This window comes from Hordeum vulgare, chromosome 3H (assembly GCF_904849725.1).
Source record: "Hordeum vulgare subsp. vulgare chromosome 3H, MorexV3_pseudomolecules_assembly, whole genome shotgun sequence".
Taxonomy (NCBI): Eukaryota; Viridiplantae; Streptophyta; class Magnoliopsida; order Poales; family Poaceae; genus Hordeum; species Hordeum vulgare.
In genome coordinates, this window is record NC_058520.1 from 285069532 (window position 1) to 285086063 (window position 16532).

The following is a 16532-nucleotide window of genomic DNA, read 5'->3' on the forward strand; positions in this document are numbered from 1 at the left end:
CGGCTTGGTATTTAAACCAAAAGGACACCCAGTCCCGGGACACACAGTCCCTACCGTATTCTCCTTGAGCTAAGGACACACAGTCCTCGCCCAACACTCGTGGTAAGTCTTCAGGGCAGACTTCCAAACCCTCACAAACTCGGTCACCCGGCGATCCACAATTGACTGCTGGATTGCTCTAGACCATGACGCCTAACCGTCTGGAGGATGCACAGTCCTCAAAGGTAAAAGGCTTCAGTCCCACACAGGAACAACTTCTTCAGTGATGCTCAGTCACTAGGTTTGGTTTGTGGTTTCGGTGGGTGGTGTATTTCCTCACTGATGATTTACTCTCGAAAGCTCTGAGGAATTGGGTTGCTCTTATGACAAGTGTCAGTTTCTAGCGGAGCAGCCAACCAGCTAGTGGTTGTGGGCGGCGGCTATTTATAGCCTGGGAGCATCCCGACATGATTTGACATTAATGCCCTTAAATAATATGACCGTCGGAGTGGATAAGATTAGTGACTTGGCGTGGCTTATCGAAACGGTCGGGACTCTCAACTGTGAGAGTCCTCATGTCACTCATATTCCTCACTTGAGGCTTTTGGTAGGATTTGGCTTGGGTTGAGCATCATGAGGAAATCCATTCCATAGTGTTACTTTGACCCCCTTTAACAGTACGGTGTTCCTATTCATCAAATGTGAAGAAAGTAAAACAGAAAACAAAAATCTTCACGCTTCAGTTTCTTCAGAATGATTTTCTTCAGGAACCACCGATCTTCTCAATATCAATATGTTCATGAGAAATATCAATTTCATCGCAATTTCTTCGCGATTCATTTCTTCAGCTTCAGACCAATTTCTTCAACTGAAGACTTATATTTTTAGGGGTCGATATTCTTCAAATATCTCAAACTCCTCAATGACTTATAGATCCTGTGTAAACTTAAAAACACATTAGATACTTAACCTATAAGTCTTCAAACCACAAAAATCACTAAGGGGCACTAGATGCACTTACAATCTCCCCCTTTTTGGTGGTTGATGACAATTAGGTTAAGTCTTCAACAGGGATCAAAAATATGAAGTGTAAGTACTCATTTGAGGAATTTTAAAACAAGATTCACAGAGACTCCCCCTGAAGATGTGCATACCTTGAGGATTTTGCTTTTATAGCATATGCACATTGATGATTTATATCATGGAGATCTCCCCTGAATCTTGTAAATCATGCATACATATAACATGTCATATAAAGAAAATGAAGATGCATGATTGCAAATGGTATCTGACGAATTCCAGCATGCGTGCATTAAAACTTGAGGAATAAGCATGCGAAGAAAAACGTTCAAAAAGCGTCAGAGTACCATCGGGCTTAAGTTACAACTCATTATATAAAAACTTCAGAAGAGCCAAGAGTTTGTAACTTAAATATAGTTCATAAGCCCCAAAAATAATTCCCGTTTGAAGACTAACTCTCAAGTTTCTCCCCCCTTTTGTCATCAAGTGACAAAAAAGGGACAAACTGAGGACTAACGCCCGTGAAGACTTCATTGCTTGGCAGTTGATGAAGATCCTTGGCGCTTCTTGGGTGTAGTCTTCTTCCTTGGGCCTGTGGCGGTGTCAAGTTGTTCCTCATCAGATTCGGCTGTGCGGAAGGACGAGAAGGAACTGTCTTCAAGATCTGGCACAGGAATGGGCCTGAACTTCTTCTTGGGAGGCCACGACCAGTCAAAGTCCTGCGCAAAGTTCAATTCTTCAAGCTCAGTCTGGTCTTCAGATGTGCAAGAGTAGCCCAGGTGCGATCAAAAACCTCATGCAGATAGTGATGATTAAGCTTCACACTGTTCTGTGTCTCAGTGAGGGTTTTCACAATGGCACCAAACTGGCGTTTGACCCATTTGTGGTTGTGATCGACCTTCTGATGAAGACTGAGAAGAAGCTCTTTGGTGTTAAGCACGCGAGGAGGAACTGGGCTTGGTGGACGAGTCTCAGTGTCGTCCCATGAGGAATATGCATCTGGTTCTTTGAACTGGCCATCAAGGGGCCTGCTTCCTTCATCAATCACAGACTTTCCTTTTCCCTCAATGGGCTCGAAAGTCTTCTTGTTGACCCAGATAGGAGGCATATAACCAACATGGTTCTGGAAATCTGCGTGAAAGTTGATGCCTGTCCTTGTCCTGAGGAATCTCATAATCCATGGTGCATATATTTTGTGATCATAGGGGCACATTGCATTGTCAGCCAAAGTCCTCAAGAAGAAATCATGGATATTTATGGGGATACCGTGAATGATGTTGAAGAGGATATTCTTCATGAGGCCGACGACATCTTCGTCATCATCATGGCCTTTGATTGGCGCTAGCACACTGCAGAGAATGCGGTAGACAGACCGTGGTGTGTACTTTAGCTCATGGACGAGGAATGTGGTTCTTGAGGGTTTTCCTGCAGCCAAAGGCTTCATGAGGACTTCCATCATTCCATTTGGCAGCTCACACTCACCATAAAGCATCACTGCCCCTTCTGAAGGAATTGGTACGGGCAGTTCTCTGAGGAGTTCAGACGCTAGAGCCTTGTAGTGAGTATTTTGGGTCATCCAGTCGAACACCCAAGTGTTGATGTCATCAGCATTGCCCGAAATGTGCAGAGTTGAATAGAACTGTAGAATTAGCTCACTATTCCAATCTGATATGTCAGAGCACATAGGGAGCAAACCTGCATCATGTAGGACACTGAGGACTGGTTCCATGCAGGGAATTTCTTCAAGGTCAGCATGAGGAATGTGCCTGTGCTGGAATATTTTGTTGCGGCCACAGAGCACAGAAGCATAGTAGTTCATCTGCGTCCTTGTCCAAAACTTCAGATGCCTCATTTGAGGCTTGTCATAAGGATTCTCTCCGATGAAATACATACGTTCCTCAAAGAAAAATTCTCTTTCTGAAACTTGGGCCTCTTCGAGAATGGCAGGCGTTGAAATGGATTGAGATTGTGCTGAGGAATGGGAGGGGAAACAACCATGGCAGATTCTGGGTTGAGGACAATGAATTCATTGTAAGGGGCGGGAACATTTTCTTCAGCAGTTTCCTCAGGATGAGGAATTTCTTGTTCTAGCTGAGCATCAGGCTGAGGAATTTCTTCATCCTTCTCAGCTTGAGGAGTTTGATCAGCTTGTTCAGTGGGAGGAGCCTGCTCAGACTGGACATTTTCTTCAGCTTGATTTTCATCAGCTGACTTTGTGGCAGAAGCAGATTCATCAGCTGCTGCAGCTGAGGCTTCAGTAGTCTTTTTCTGAGGAATATGAGGTTGAGGACTGTCATCAATCTGTATTTCCTCATCAGTATGCTCCTCAGAGGCAGCATCCTTCATTTCCTCATCTGCCCTTGTAGTGTGGTCACCAACGACGACCATTTCAAATGAGGGTGCAACATTAAGAGGCACCGGGTCCAGTGGGGCAGATTCTTCAATTTCCTTGAGGCGTTTTGCCTCAATCTTTTCTTCTGCTGAGGAAGCTTTTCTCTTCTTCGCTTCCTTCTCAGCAGCTCTTGTCTTTTTCGCGTCTGATGCAGACGGAATTAACTTCTTCACCTTTGAAATTTTTGGGGAAGGTGTATTCTTAACAGATTCTTCAGCTGGAAGTGAGGAACCAGCTGGAACATAGTCATCAGCCTGCTTTGGTGAAGCAGCTGGATCAGTAGGGTTTGCAGTTTCATCAGGAGCGGTCTCAGTGATGATTTCTTCAATGGCCGGCTCATCAGCACGGCGCTCTTGGTATTGTTCCTCAGCTTGAGGAATTTCCTCCTCAACAGGAGATGCATCTTTTGGCTGTTCAACCAGGGGCTGAGGAGTTGGTGCTGGTGGGGGGTGACGTCTGTTGTAGTCATCAACAGCACTAGTGGCTAGCTTGATGAAATTGCTTTTGATGCTTGTCCGATCTGACAGTTTCTCACACTTGTCAGTCAAGACTTGCAGTTCTGCCTGGGTGGACACCAATGCTTCAGGCGTCAGTTTGAGAACATTCTGCCTGAGGAATTTCTCCTTTCTGGCCTTTGCAATTTTTGCCTGCTTGGCCTTCTGTTCCTTCCACTTGGCTTCGTTTATGAAAGTAGCCACCATGTGGCTTACACCAGGAGGAAGTTTCAAATCATCAATGGGTGTGTTTGGATCTTCATACCACACGTTGATGAAATCGAGGAGGACCTTGGGGTCCAGCGCCAGAGGAATAGCACTGCCTAATGCTCGTGCTACCCTTTCTTGTTTGTTCCTGATGATGGCTTCCAGAGTTTCATCATCATATTCTTCACTTCCCTCTGATGCAGACGGGACTGAGATGATTTTGCTTGGGCTGGGCAGAGGTGCAGGTTCAGTAGTAGCCAAAGTCTTCACATGGCGAGTTGAAGACTTTGTCTCCGAGCTAGTTGCAGCTGGGAGTGAGGAGCTGGAGCTGCCAGTCGTAGTCTTCAAGACTTTCTTCTGTACTGGCTTTGGAGGTGGAGCTGAGGACTTTGGTGTAGGTGCGATTGGTGCTGAGGGTTTTGGCGCTGATGGTTTTGGTGTGGACGGTTTTGGAACCGAGGGTTTTGGAGCAGAGGGCTTGGTGACAGAAGTCTGTGCAACCTTTTCTTGGGGTTTTGAAGCTTTTGCCTTTGCTGGCACAGACTTTGGTTGAGGAATCTCAGAGCCTGAGGTTTCTGCTGCTGAGGAATGAGCAGCACCGGAGGCAGCAGCTGAAGATTCATGAAATTTCTTCACTCTGTTTCTGCTTGCTTCTTGAGCTTGGCCAGATGCCTTTCTTTTTCCTCTGGGTAGTCATCAAGTGTCATGAGACTTGAGGGATGAGCAACTTGATGATCCTCAAGTGGGGCCCTTCTGCCAGGAGGCTTCAAAGCGAATTTCTTCGCATACCTTGGAGTCACAAACCTGTACTCCTTCCACTCCTTTGCCCATCTGCGTTCAATTTTCTGCAGCCTAATCTTTCTTTTAGGCATAGTCTCAGGTTCATCATCAGGCGTGCAGTAGTCCAGGTATATGTCATCAGGAATGTCCACAGCTGTGTTCTGCTCTAGTTTCTTTCCTCCCCTCTGTTTCCTTTCTTCGTCCATTTTCTTCAGACGAGGAATTTTCTGAGGATTTTGAACTCTTGAGGATTCTGATGAGCCTTGAAGAGTTTCTTCCAGAAACGCTGCAAATGAGTTAATGTGATGAGAACCGAGAGATTCATCAGCTGACATGTGTGTAGCTGTGAACAGAGTATAGTTGCGAGGAATTTGGAGAGGTCATATGCGTTCTCAGATTTGAAGAAAATGGAAAAGTTTGACAGTTTGAGGAATATAACCAGTGGTTGAGGAATTTGCTTAAGCATTCTGTTCTTGGGTTCCAGAGTTGTACAGATCCGAAAATTCGCACAATTGAGGAATCTCGTGAAAATCTTAGATGCTTAGCTAGTTCATCAATGATTGTGGTGATGGATAGTGTTTGAGGAATCATGTGCGCATCGTATCTTGAGGAAAAACAGATTTCACACGGGAGAGGTAAAATTTTAGATCTAATCTGTTGTAAAAATGGGATATAATTACCCTGGAAGGTGCGAACGAAGAACACAGAAAGGTGGCGTTGGAGAGGCTCTTCGGTCAAGTGTCCAATGCACCCTAACTTGGCAGCAGAGGACGTCTACGGCGGCGGCGGACGTAGATGTTCCGTCTCCGGCGTGATCCTGGCGGCGAGAAGGTTGAGGCAGTGAAGCTCTTCCTGGCCGGCGACAAGACTACCAGCGGTGGCGCTAGGGTTCGGTGTGCTGTGGCAGGAGAGCGATGAGGCGAAGAAGATGATACCGAGGGGGTTAAGGACATATTTATAGCCCGAAAGTTACTGTTTGGCGCGAAAGTTTCAGACCGAATAGCCCTTGCCTCTACGTCTCCGCAGGACACGTGTAGCTCCCGTACGATGCGGTGGAGATACTGGAGATCGTGGCTATCCAATCGTGGAAAGTGGGGGTTTAGTTACTGTTCCTTTGAAGAAAATAATTTTTCGAAGATTTGAGGATTTTCATTACAAAATCATCAGCTGACAAGGATGCAGTGAGGATTTTGAACAAAGTTTCAAGTAGAACGCATATGAAGAATTGAATAGACTGGATAAGTATAGCATAGAGGGAAAATAGGGTCCGATCACATTCACTTAGCAGAAACATCAACTTGAAGAAATAGCAATAAGTGAATGCTGTTGAGGACTAGAAATCACAGTCTACCTAGGCAAATGAAAGTCATCAAGTGTTTTTGAAGATTTTTGCAATAGATCATCACAATTAAGAACAGCTGTTTTGAAAAACAATGCATTATGAGGGATTTGATCATTTGAAGAAAATCAACTTGAGGAATTTCACATTGGGCGGTGGCGTTACCCACCATATAAGAATATTGATTACAGACGCCGCGTACAATTGTCGTAGGGCACTGGGAATCAATTTCTTTGTTAATTTCTTCACATTCAGAGTAATTTTCTTCATTGGTTGAAGAAAATCGTTTCATCATGTGTTGCACATCTAAGTCATCAACTTTGCATAAGTGTTAGGATGTGTGCATGTGTTTACAAAACATTTGAAGATTCTAAGATATTTAGCTCACACCGCAACTTGCAAAACCTTTTCTCATCCAAGGGCTTAGTGAAGATATCAGCCAGTTGATCATCAGTCTTCACATGGTCGATGAGGATATTGCCCTTGAGGACATGGTCCCGAAGAAAATGATGACGAATCTGGATGTGCTTGGTCTTCGAGTGCTGTACTGGGTTGTAGGCAATCTTGATAGCACTCTCATTGTCACAGTAGAGAGGCACATTCTTCATGTTGATGCCGTAGTCCTTGAGGGTTTGCTTCATCCATAGTAATTGAGCACAGCAAGAACCAGCAGCAATGTACTCAGCTTCGGCAGTGGAGAGTGATACACAATTTTGCTTCTTTGAGGACCAGCAAACAAGTGATCTTCCGAGGAAATGGCATGTGCCAGATGTTGACTTGCGATCCACATGGTCACCAGCATAGTCTGAATCAGAATACCCTACCAGATGAAGATTGGAGCCCTTGGGATACCATAATCCTAGTGTTGGTGTGTGAGCTAAGTATCGAAGAATATGTTTCACAGCCTTATGGTGTGATTCCTTCGGTTTTGCTTGAAAACGTGCACACATGCAAACACTAAGCATTATGTCCGGCCTAGATGCATATAGATACAATAAAGAGCCAATCATAGAACGGTATACCTGCTGATCGAAATCTTTACCATTTTCATCAGTGCCGAGGTGACCGTTGGTAGGCATTGGAGTCTTGGCACCTTTGCATTCATGCATGTCGAATTTCCTCAGAACATCCTTGAGGTATTTCTCCTGTGATATGAAGATTCCATTGTTTTGTTGACGAATTTGAAGACCTAAGAAGAATTTCAGCTCCCCCATCATAGACATCTGATATTCTTCACTCATCATATAGGCAAATTCATCACTGTATCTTTTGTCAGTACAACCAAATATGATATCATCAACATAAATTTGACATACAAACAGTTCATTATCATAAGATTTTGTGAAAAGAGTTGGATCGAGTGAACCAGGTTTGAAGCCTTTCTTCATGAGGAATTCCTTCAATGTATCATACCATGCCCGAGGGGCTTGCTTGAGGCCATACAGAGCCTTTTGAGTCTGAAGACTTTGTCTGGATTCTTTGGATCCTCAAAACCTGGGGGCTGAGCAACATATACTTCTTCCTCAAGCTTACCATTGAGGAATGCACTTTTCACATCCATTTGATATAAGATGATGTTATGATGATTAGCATAAGCAAGTAGAATTCGAATAGCTTCAAGTCTAGCAACAGGTGCAAAAGTTTCATCGAAATCTATTCCTTCAACCTGGGTGTAGCCTTGGGCTACAAGTCGTGCCTTGTTCCTCACCACTCGACCGTCCTCATCTTGCTTGTTTCGGAAAATCCACTTGGTGCTGATGATGTTATGCTTGCGAGGATCGGGTCGTTTGACGAGCTCCCATACGTCATTCAGCTTGAATTGAAGAAGTTCGTCTTGCATGGCTTGGATCCACTCCGGTTCCAGAAAAGCCTCAGCTACTTTTGAGGGTTCTGTTATAGATACAAAAGAGAAATGCCCACAAAAGTTAACTAAGTGTGAAGCTTTTGAGCGAGTGAGAGGACCTGGCGCGTTGATGTCGTTGAGGATTTTGTCAAGTTCTACTTCATTTGCAATCCTCGGATGAGCTGGTTGAGGATTTTGTCTGGGCTGAGGAAGTGGTGTTGTTGCAATTTCCTCAGGAGCATCTTCTTGATTTCTCTCAGTGATAGGGATTATTTCTTCTTCAATTTCCTCAGTGGGGACAATGTCTTCAGTAGGCTTAAGCTTTATCGCTTCCTCAGGGGCCAGTTTATCTGGATCAGAAGGCAATTGCTCTCTTTGCGAGCCATTAGTTTCATCGAACCGCACATCTACAGTCTCAACAACTTTGTTGTGATAGTTGTTGAAGACTTTGTAGGTGTGCGAGTCCTTTCCATAACCGAGCATAAAACCTTCATGTGCCTTAGGTGCAAATTTTGAGCTATGGTGAGGATCTCTAATCCAGCATTTTGCACCGAAGACTTTGAAATAACTTACATTGGGTTTCTTCTTAGTGAGGAGTTCATATGAGGTTTTCTTGAGGAATTTGTGAAGATATACTCTGTTGATGATATGGCATGCAGTGTTGATTGCTTCAGGCCAGAAGCGACGAGGAGTCTGATATTCTTCAAGCATAGTTCTTGCCATTTCAACCAGAGTCCTGTTCTTTCTTTCGACAATACCATTCTGCTGAGGAGTATAAGGAGCAGACAATTCATGAGTAATACCGAGTTCATCAAGATAATCATCATGTTCACAGTCACTTGAATCAGAGGAGGAGGCATTATGTTATACCTTTGAACCTTTTGCCATGAAGCAATAGGTTGGAGCGAAGTCATCAGCATAATCATCAGTATGGATGGTGCACTCATTTTCTTCAATATTGAAGATTGACTTGCTCACGAAATTGGTTGCTAGTGCAAGACTAGCCTGTCCAGATTCTGAATCTTCTCTAGAGCCTTCTTCATCACATTCTTCTGATTCTGCCTCGGAATCCATTTCCTTGCCAATAAGTGCCCGAGCCTTTCTGAAGCTAGTCTTCTTGTGTGAAGAGGACTTTGATGATGAGGATTTTGAAGATTTCTTCTTTTTCTTTGAGTCATCAGAACTGTCATCCTTGTATTTCTTTTTCTTTGATTCCTTTCCCCAGCAAGGACAATCAGCAATGTAATGGCCTGATTTCTTGCACTTGTGACAGGTCCGTTTCTTGTAATCCTCAGATGCAGATTCTGATTTCCTCATGTCTCTTCTTGATGATTTACCGAACTGTCCTCGTCGTGTAAATCTCTGGAATTTCCTCACAAGCATTGCAAGCTCCTGTCCAAATTCTTCAGGGTCACAACTGCTGTCATCTGTTTCTTCTTCAGATGAGGAAATTGCTCTAGCCTTCAGTGCTCGTGGTCTGGAATAGCTTGGTCCATATAGATCTCACTTTTCTTCTTGCTGGAATTCATGAGTATTTAGCCTTTCAAGAATATCAGCTGGATCAAGCATCTTGTAGTCTGGTCTTTCTTGAATCATCAGAACTAGAGTGTCAAATGAAGGATCCAAGGATCTCAGCAGTTTCTTCACAACTTCGTGATCAGTGATGTCTCGAGCTCCCAGTGCTTGCAGTTCATTTGATATATCAGTGAGGCGATCAAAGGTGTCTTGGTAGCATTCATTGTCATGTCTCTTGAAACGATTGAAGAGATTTCGAAGAATATCAACACGAGAGTCACGCTGGGTTGATACTCCTTCATTTACCTTGCACAATCTCTCCCAGATCAGTGTTGCAGATCCCAAAGCACTTACTCTTCCAAACTGACCTGGGCTCAAATAGCCACAGATGATGTTCTTCGCTTGAGAATCGAGTTCTTAAATCTCTTCACATCAGCTGCAGTGACATTAGTAGAAACGAGGGGAACGCCATTTTCCACAATATACCAGAGATCATTGTCAATTGCTTTCAGATGCAGTTGCATTTTGTTCTTCCAGAAAGGAAAGTTCTTCCCTTCGTAGGTGGGACATGGTGCAGTCACCTTGAACATGCCTGCAGTCGACATAACTAAAACTCCAGGTGGTTAAACCAAAATCACGCAGAACAAGGGAGTACCTTGCTCTGATACCAATTGAAAGTGCGTTATATCGACTAGAGGGGGCGTGAATAGGAGATTTTTAGAATTTCATCGCTGAGGAAATTCCTTTTGAGGAAATTCCTCATTGATGACTAACTTACAGCGGAAACAGTTAAGGATCAGTTGTGCAATTGTTCACAACAGCAGTATTACAGAGTGAAGATTATGAAAACAGATTACACAGCAAGCAGGCACGCAGAATACAGATGATGATTTACTCAAGTGAAGAATTTGGGGTTGAGGAAATTCAGAGAAAGTCTTCAGCAAATTCTTCAAACAGTCACAGTGAAAGTCATCAACACATAAGACAGAGAATGTAAAGAGTTGAGGAATTAGAACCCGATTCTTGGTGAAGACTGTTGTTGATGACCCAGTTCCAACTGCTGTGACAGCTGTACATCTGGTTTGGAGCGGCTTGGTATTTAAACCAAAAGGACACCCAGTCCCGGGACACACAGTCCCTACCGTATTCTCCTTGAGCTAAGGACACACAGTCCTCGCCCAACACTCGTGGTAAGTCTTCAGGGCAGACTTCCAAACCCTCACAAACTCGGTCACCCGGCGATCCACAATTGACTGCTGGATTGCTCTAGACCATGACGCCTAACCGTCTGGAGGATGCACAGTCCTCAAAGGTAAAAGGCTTCAGTCCCACAGAGGAACAACTTCTTCAGTGATGCTCAATCACTAGGTTTGGTTTGTGGTTTCGGTGGGTGGTGTATTTCCTCACTGATGATTTACTCTCGAAAGCTCTGAGGAATTGGGTTGCTCTTATGACAAGTGTCAGTTTCTAGCGGAGCAGCCAACCAGCTAGTGGTTGTGGGGGGGGGGGGGGCGGCTATTTATAGCCTGGGAGCATCCCGACATGATTTGACATTAATGCCCTTAAATAATATGACCGTTGGAGTGGATAAGATCAGTGACTTGGCGTGGCTTATCGAAACGGTCGGGACTCTCAACTGTGAGAATCCTCATGTCACTCATATTCCTCACTTGAGGCTTTTGGTAGGATTTGGCTTGGGTTGAGCATCATGAGGAAATCCATTCCATAGTGTTACTTTGACCCCCTTTAACAGTACGGTGTTCCTATTCATCAAATGCGAAGAAAGTTAAACAGAAAACGAAAATCTTCACGCTTCAATTTCTTCAGAATGATTTTCTTCAGGAACCACCGATCTTCTCAATATCAATATCTTCATGAGAAATATCAATTTCATCGCAATTTCTTCGCGATTCATTTCTTCAGCTTCAGACCAATTTCTTCAACTGAAGACTTATATTTTTAGGGGTCGATATTCTTCAAATATCTCAAACTCCTCAATGACTTATAGATCCTGTGTACACTTAAAAACACATTAGATACTTAACCTATAAGTCTTCAAACCACCAAAATCACTAAGGGGCACTAGATGCACTTACAAAGTTGATAGTAGCAACTTTGCGGACTAAGTCCGTAAGACTGAGGATTGTCCTCATTGCTGCACAGAAGGCTTATGTCCTTAATGCACCACTCGGTGTGCTGCACCTCGGGCGTCATCTGTGGATGTTGCGAACATCTGACATACATGTCTTTGATGACTACATAATAGTTCAGTGCGCAATACTTAATGGCTTAGAAGCAAGGCACCGAAGACGTTTTGAAAACATCGCAGAACATAAGAGATGTTCAAAGAGATGAAATTGAGATTTCATGCTCGTGCCCTTGTTGAGAGGTATAAGACCTCCGACAAGATTCTTTGCCTACAAAGTAAAGGAGAAAAGCTCAAATTGTTGAGCATGTTCCCGGATTATCTGAGTACAACAATCGCTTGAATCAAGTGGGAGTTAATCTTCCGGATGAGATAGTGATGGTTCTCCAAAGTCACTACCACTAAGCTGCTAGAGCTTCGTGATGAACTATAAACAAAACAAGGATAGATATGATGATCCTTGAGTGATTCGCAATGTTTGACACTGCGAAAGTAGAAATCAAGAAGGAGCATCAATTGTTGATGGTTAGTAGATCCACTAGTTTGAAGAAGGGTAAGGGCTAGAAGGGATACTTCATGAAACGGCAAACCAGTTGCTGCTCTAATGAAGAAACCAAAAATTGAACCCAAACCCGAGACTAAGTGCTTCTGTTATGAGGGGAACGGTCACTGAGGCGGAGCTATCCTAGATACTTGGTAGATAAGAAGGCTGGCAAAGTCGACTGAAGTATATTTGATATACATGATATTGATGTGTACTTTACTAGTACTCCTAGTAGCACGAGGGTATTGGATACCGGTTCGGTTGCTAAGTGATTAGTAACTCAAAATGAAAGCTACGGTATAAACGGAGACTAGCTAAAGGCGAGGTGACGATACGTGTTGGAAGTGTTTCCAAGGTTGATGTGATCAAACATCACACGCTCCCTCTATCATCGGGATTGGTGGTAAAACCTAAATAATTGTTATTTGGTGTTTGCGTTGAGCATGAACATGATTGGATCGTGTTTATTGCAATACAATTATTCATTTAAAGAGAATAGTAGTTATTCTATTTGCTTGAATAATTACCCTCAATGGTTTACTGAAATCTCGATCGTAGTGTTACACATGTTCATAATATTGGTGCCAAAAGATACAAAGTAATAATGATAGTACCACTTAGTTGTGGCACTGCCACTTGAGTCATGTTGGTGTAAAGTGCATGAAGAAGCATGCTGATGGATCTTTGTACTCACTCATTTTTGAAATGTTTGAGACATGCAAACCAAACCTGTTGGTATAAACGCGTGAAGAAACTCCATGCGGATGAATCATTTGGATTCACTTGATTTTGAATCACTTGAGGCATGCAAATCATACCGCATGGGCAAAATGACTGAAGGCCTTGTTTTCATTGAGATGGAACAAGAAAGTAACTTGTTGGAAGTAATACATTTTTGATTTGTGCAGTCCAATGGGTGCCGAGGCACGCAGTGGATATCGTTATGTTCTTACTTCACTGATGATTTGAGTAGATACAAGAGTATTTACTTGATGAATCACAAGTCTAAAATATTGAAAAGTTCAAAGCTATTTCAGAGTGAAGATCATCGTGACAAGAGGATAAACTGTCTATGATATGATCATAGAGATGAATATCTGAGTTGCAAGTTTTGGTACACAGTTAAGACAATGTGGAAATTGTTTCACAATTCCTGCCACCTAGAACACCATAGTGTGATGGTGTGTCCGAACGTCATAGCCGCGCCCTATTGGATATAGCACATACTATGATGTCTCTTATTGAATTACCACTATCGTCTATGGGTTATGCATTAGAGGCAACCACATTCACTTTAAATAGGACACCGCGTATTTCCGTTGAGATGACACAGTATAGATTATGGTCTGGAGAAACCTAAGTTGTCATTTCTTAAAAGTTTGGGGCTGCGATGCTTATGTGAAAAAGTTTTAGTCTGATAAGCTCGAACCCAAAGCGGATAAATGCATCTTCATAGGATATCCAAAACAGTTGGGTGCATCTCCTATCTCAGATCCGGAAGCGAAGTGTTTGTTTCAAGAAACGGGTCCTTTCCCGAGGAAAGGTTTCTCTCGAAAGAATTGAGTGGGAGGGTAGTGGAACTTGATGAGGTTAGTGAACCGTCACTTCAACCAGTATGTAGCAGGGCGCAGGAAGATGTTCCTGTGACGCCTACACCAATTGAAGTAGAAACTAATGATGGTGATCATTGAGCTTTGGATCAAGTTACTACAAACCTCGTAGTTCAACAAGGTTGCATACTACTGCAGAGTGGTACGGTAACCTTATCTTGGAGGTCATGTTGTTGAACAACAATGAACCTACGAGCTATGGAGAAGCGATGGTGGGCCCGGATTCCGACAAATGGCTGGAGGCCATGAAATCCGAGAGAGGATCCATGTATGAAAACAAAGTGTAGACTTTGGGAGAACTACTTGATGGTCGTAGGACTATTAAGTAAAGATGGATCTTTGAAAGGAAGACAGACGATGATGGTGAAAAGTCACCATTAAAAAAGGCTCGACTTGTCGCAAAGATGTTTTCGACAAGATCAAAGAGTTGACTATGATGAGACTTTCTCACTTGTAGAGATACTAAAAGTCTGTTGGAATTATATTAGTAGTTGCTGCATTATTTATGAAATATTGCACATAGGATGTCAAAACATTGTTTCCTCGATAGTTTCCTTGAGGAAAGGTTGTATTTGATACAACCAGAAGGTTTTGTCGATCCTAAGGATACTAACAAGTATGCAAGCTCCAGCGATCCTTTTATGGACTGGTGCAAGCATCTCGGAGTTGGAATATACGCTTTGATGAGATGATCAAAGCTTTTGGCTTTGTGCAAGGTTTATGAGAAACTTGTATTTCCAAAGAAGTGAGTGGGAGCACTATAGAATTTCTGATAAGTATATGTGGTTGACATATTGTTGATCAGAAGTAATGTAGAATTTCTGTAAAGCATAAAGGTTGTTTGAATGGGATTTTTCAAAGGAAGACCTCGATAGAGCTACTTAAACATTGAGCATCAAGATCTATGGAGATAGATCAAAAATGCTAAACAAAACTTTCAAATGAAATGCATGCCTTGACAAGTTTTTGAAGGAGTTCAAAATAAATCAGCAAAGAAGGAGTTCTTGGCTGTGTTGTAAGGTGTGAATAGGAGTAAGACTCAAAATCCCGACCACGACAGAAGAAATAGAAAGGACGAAGGTCGTCCCCTATGCCTTAGCCATAGACTCTAGAGTATGCCATGCTATGTACCGCACCTGATGTGTGCCTTGTCACAAGTCTGTTAAGAGGTACAGAGAGTGATCCAGGATTGAATCACTGAACAACGGTCAAAGTTATCCTTAGTAACTAATGGACTAAGGAATTTTTCTCGATTATGGAGGTGGTTGAAGAGTTCGTCGTAAAGGGTTACGTTGATGCAAGCTTTGACACTAATCTGAATAACTATGAGTAGTAAAACGGATTCGTATAGTAGAGTAGATATTTGGAGTATTTCCGAATAGCACGTAGTAGCAGCTTCTATAAGATGACATAAAGATTTGTAAAGCACACATGGATCTGAAAGATTCAGAACCGTTGACTAAAACCTCTCTCACGAGCAAGACGTGATCATACCCCACAACTATATGGGTGTTGGATTCGTTAAAATCACATGGTGATGTAAACTAGATTATTGACTCTAGTGCAAGTGGGAGACTGTTGGAAATATTCCCTAGAGGCAATAATAAATTAGTTATTATTATATTTCCTTGTTCATAATAATAGGTTATTATCCATTCTAGAATTGTATTAATTGGAAACTCTAATACATGTGTGGATACATAGACAACACACTGTCCCTAGTGAGCCTCTAGTTGACTAGTTCGTGGATCAAAGATGGTCAAGGTTTCCTGGACATAGGCAAGTGTTGTCACTTGATAACGGGATCACATCATTAGGAGAATCATGTGATGGACAAGACCCAAACTATGAACGTAGCATATTGATCGTGTCGTTTTATTGCTATTGTTTTCTGCGTGTCAAGTATTTGTTCCTATGACCATGAGATCATATAACTCACTGGCACCGAAGGAATACCTTGTGTGCATCAAACATCGCAACGTAACTAGGTGACTATAAAGGTGCTCTACAGGTATCTCCGAAGGTGTCCGTTGAGTTAGTATGGATAAAGACTGGGTTTTGTCACTCCGTGTGACGGAGAGGTATCTCGGGGCCCACTCGGTAATACAACATCACACACAAGCCTTGCAAGCAATGTGAAAAAGTGTAAGTCACGGGATCTTGTATTACGGAACGAGTAAAGAGACTTGCAGGTAACGAGATTGAAATAGGTATGCGGATACCGATGATCAAATCTCGGGCAAGTAACATACCGAAGGACAAAGGAAATGACATACGGGATTATATGAATCCTTGACATTGAGGTTCAACCGATAAGATCTTCGGATAATATGTAGGATCCAATATGGGCATCCAGGTCCCGCTATTGGATATTCACCAAGGAGTGTCTCGGGTCATGTCTACATAGTTATGGAACCCGCAGGGTCTGCACACTTAAGGTTCGGTGACGTTTCAGTATAATTGAGTTATAGGTGTTGGTAACTGAAAGTTGTTCGGAGTCCCAGATGAGATCCAGGATGTCACGGGGAGCTCCGGAATGGTCCGGAGGTAAAGATTGATATATAGGAAGTCCTGTTTTGGTCACGGAAAAGTTCCGGGTTCATCGGTAGTGTACCGGGATTGCCGGGAGGGGTGTCGGGGACCATCGGGAGGGGTGTAACGCC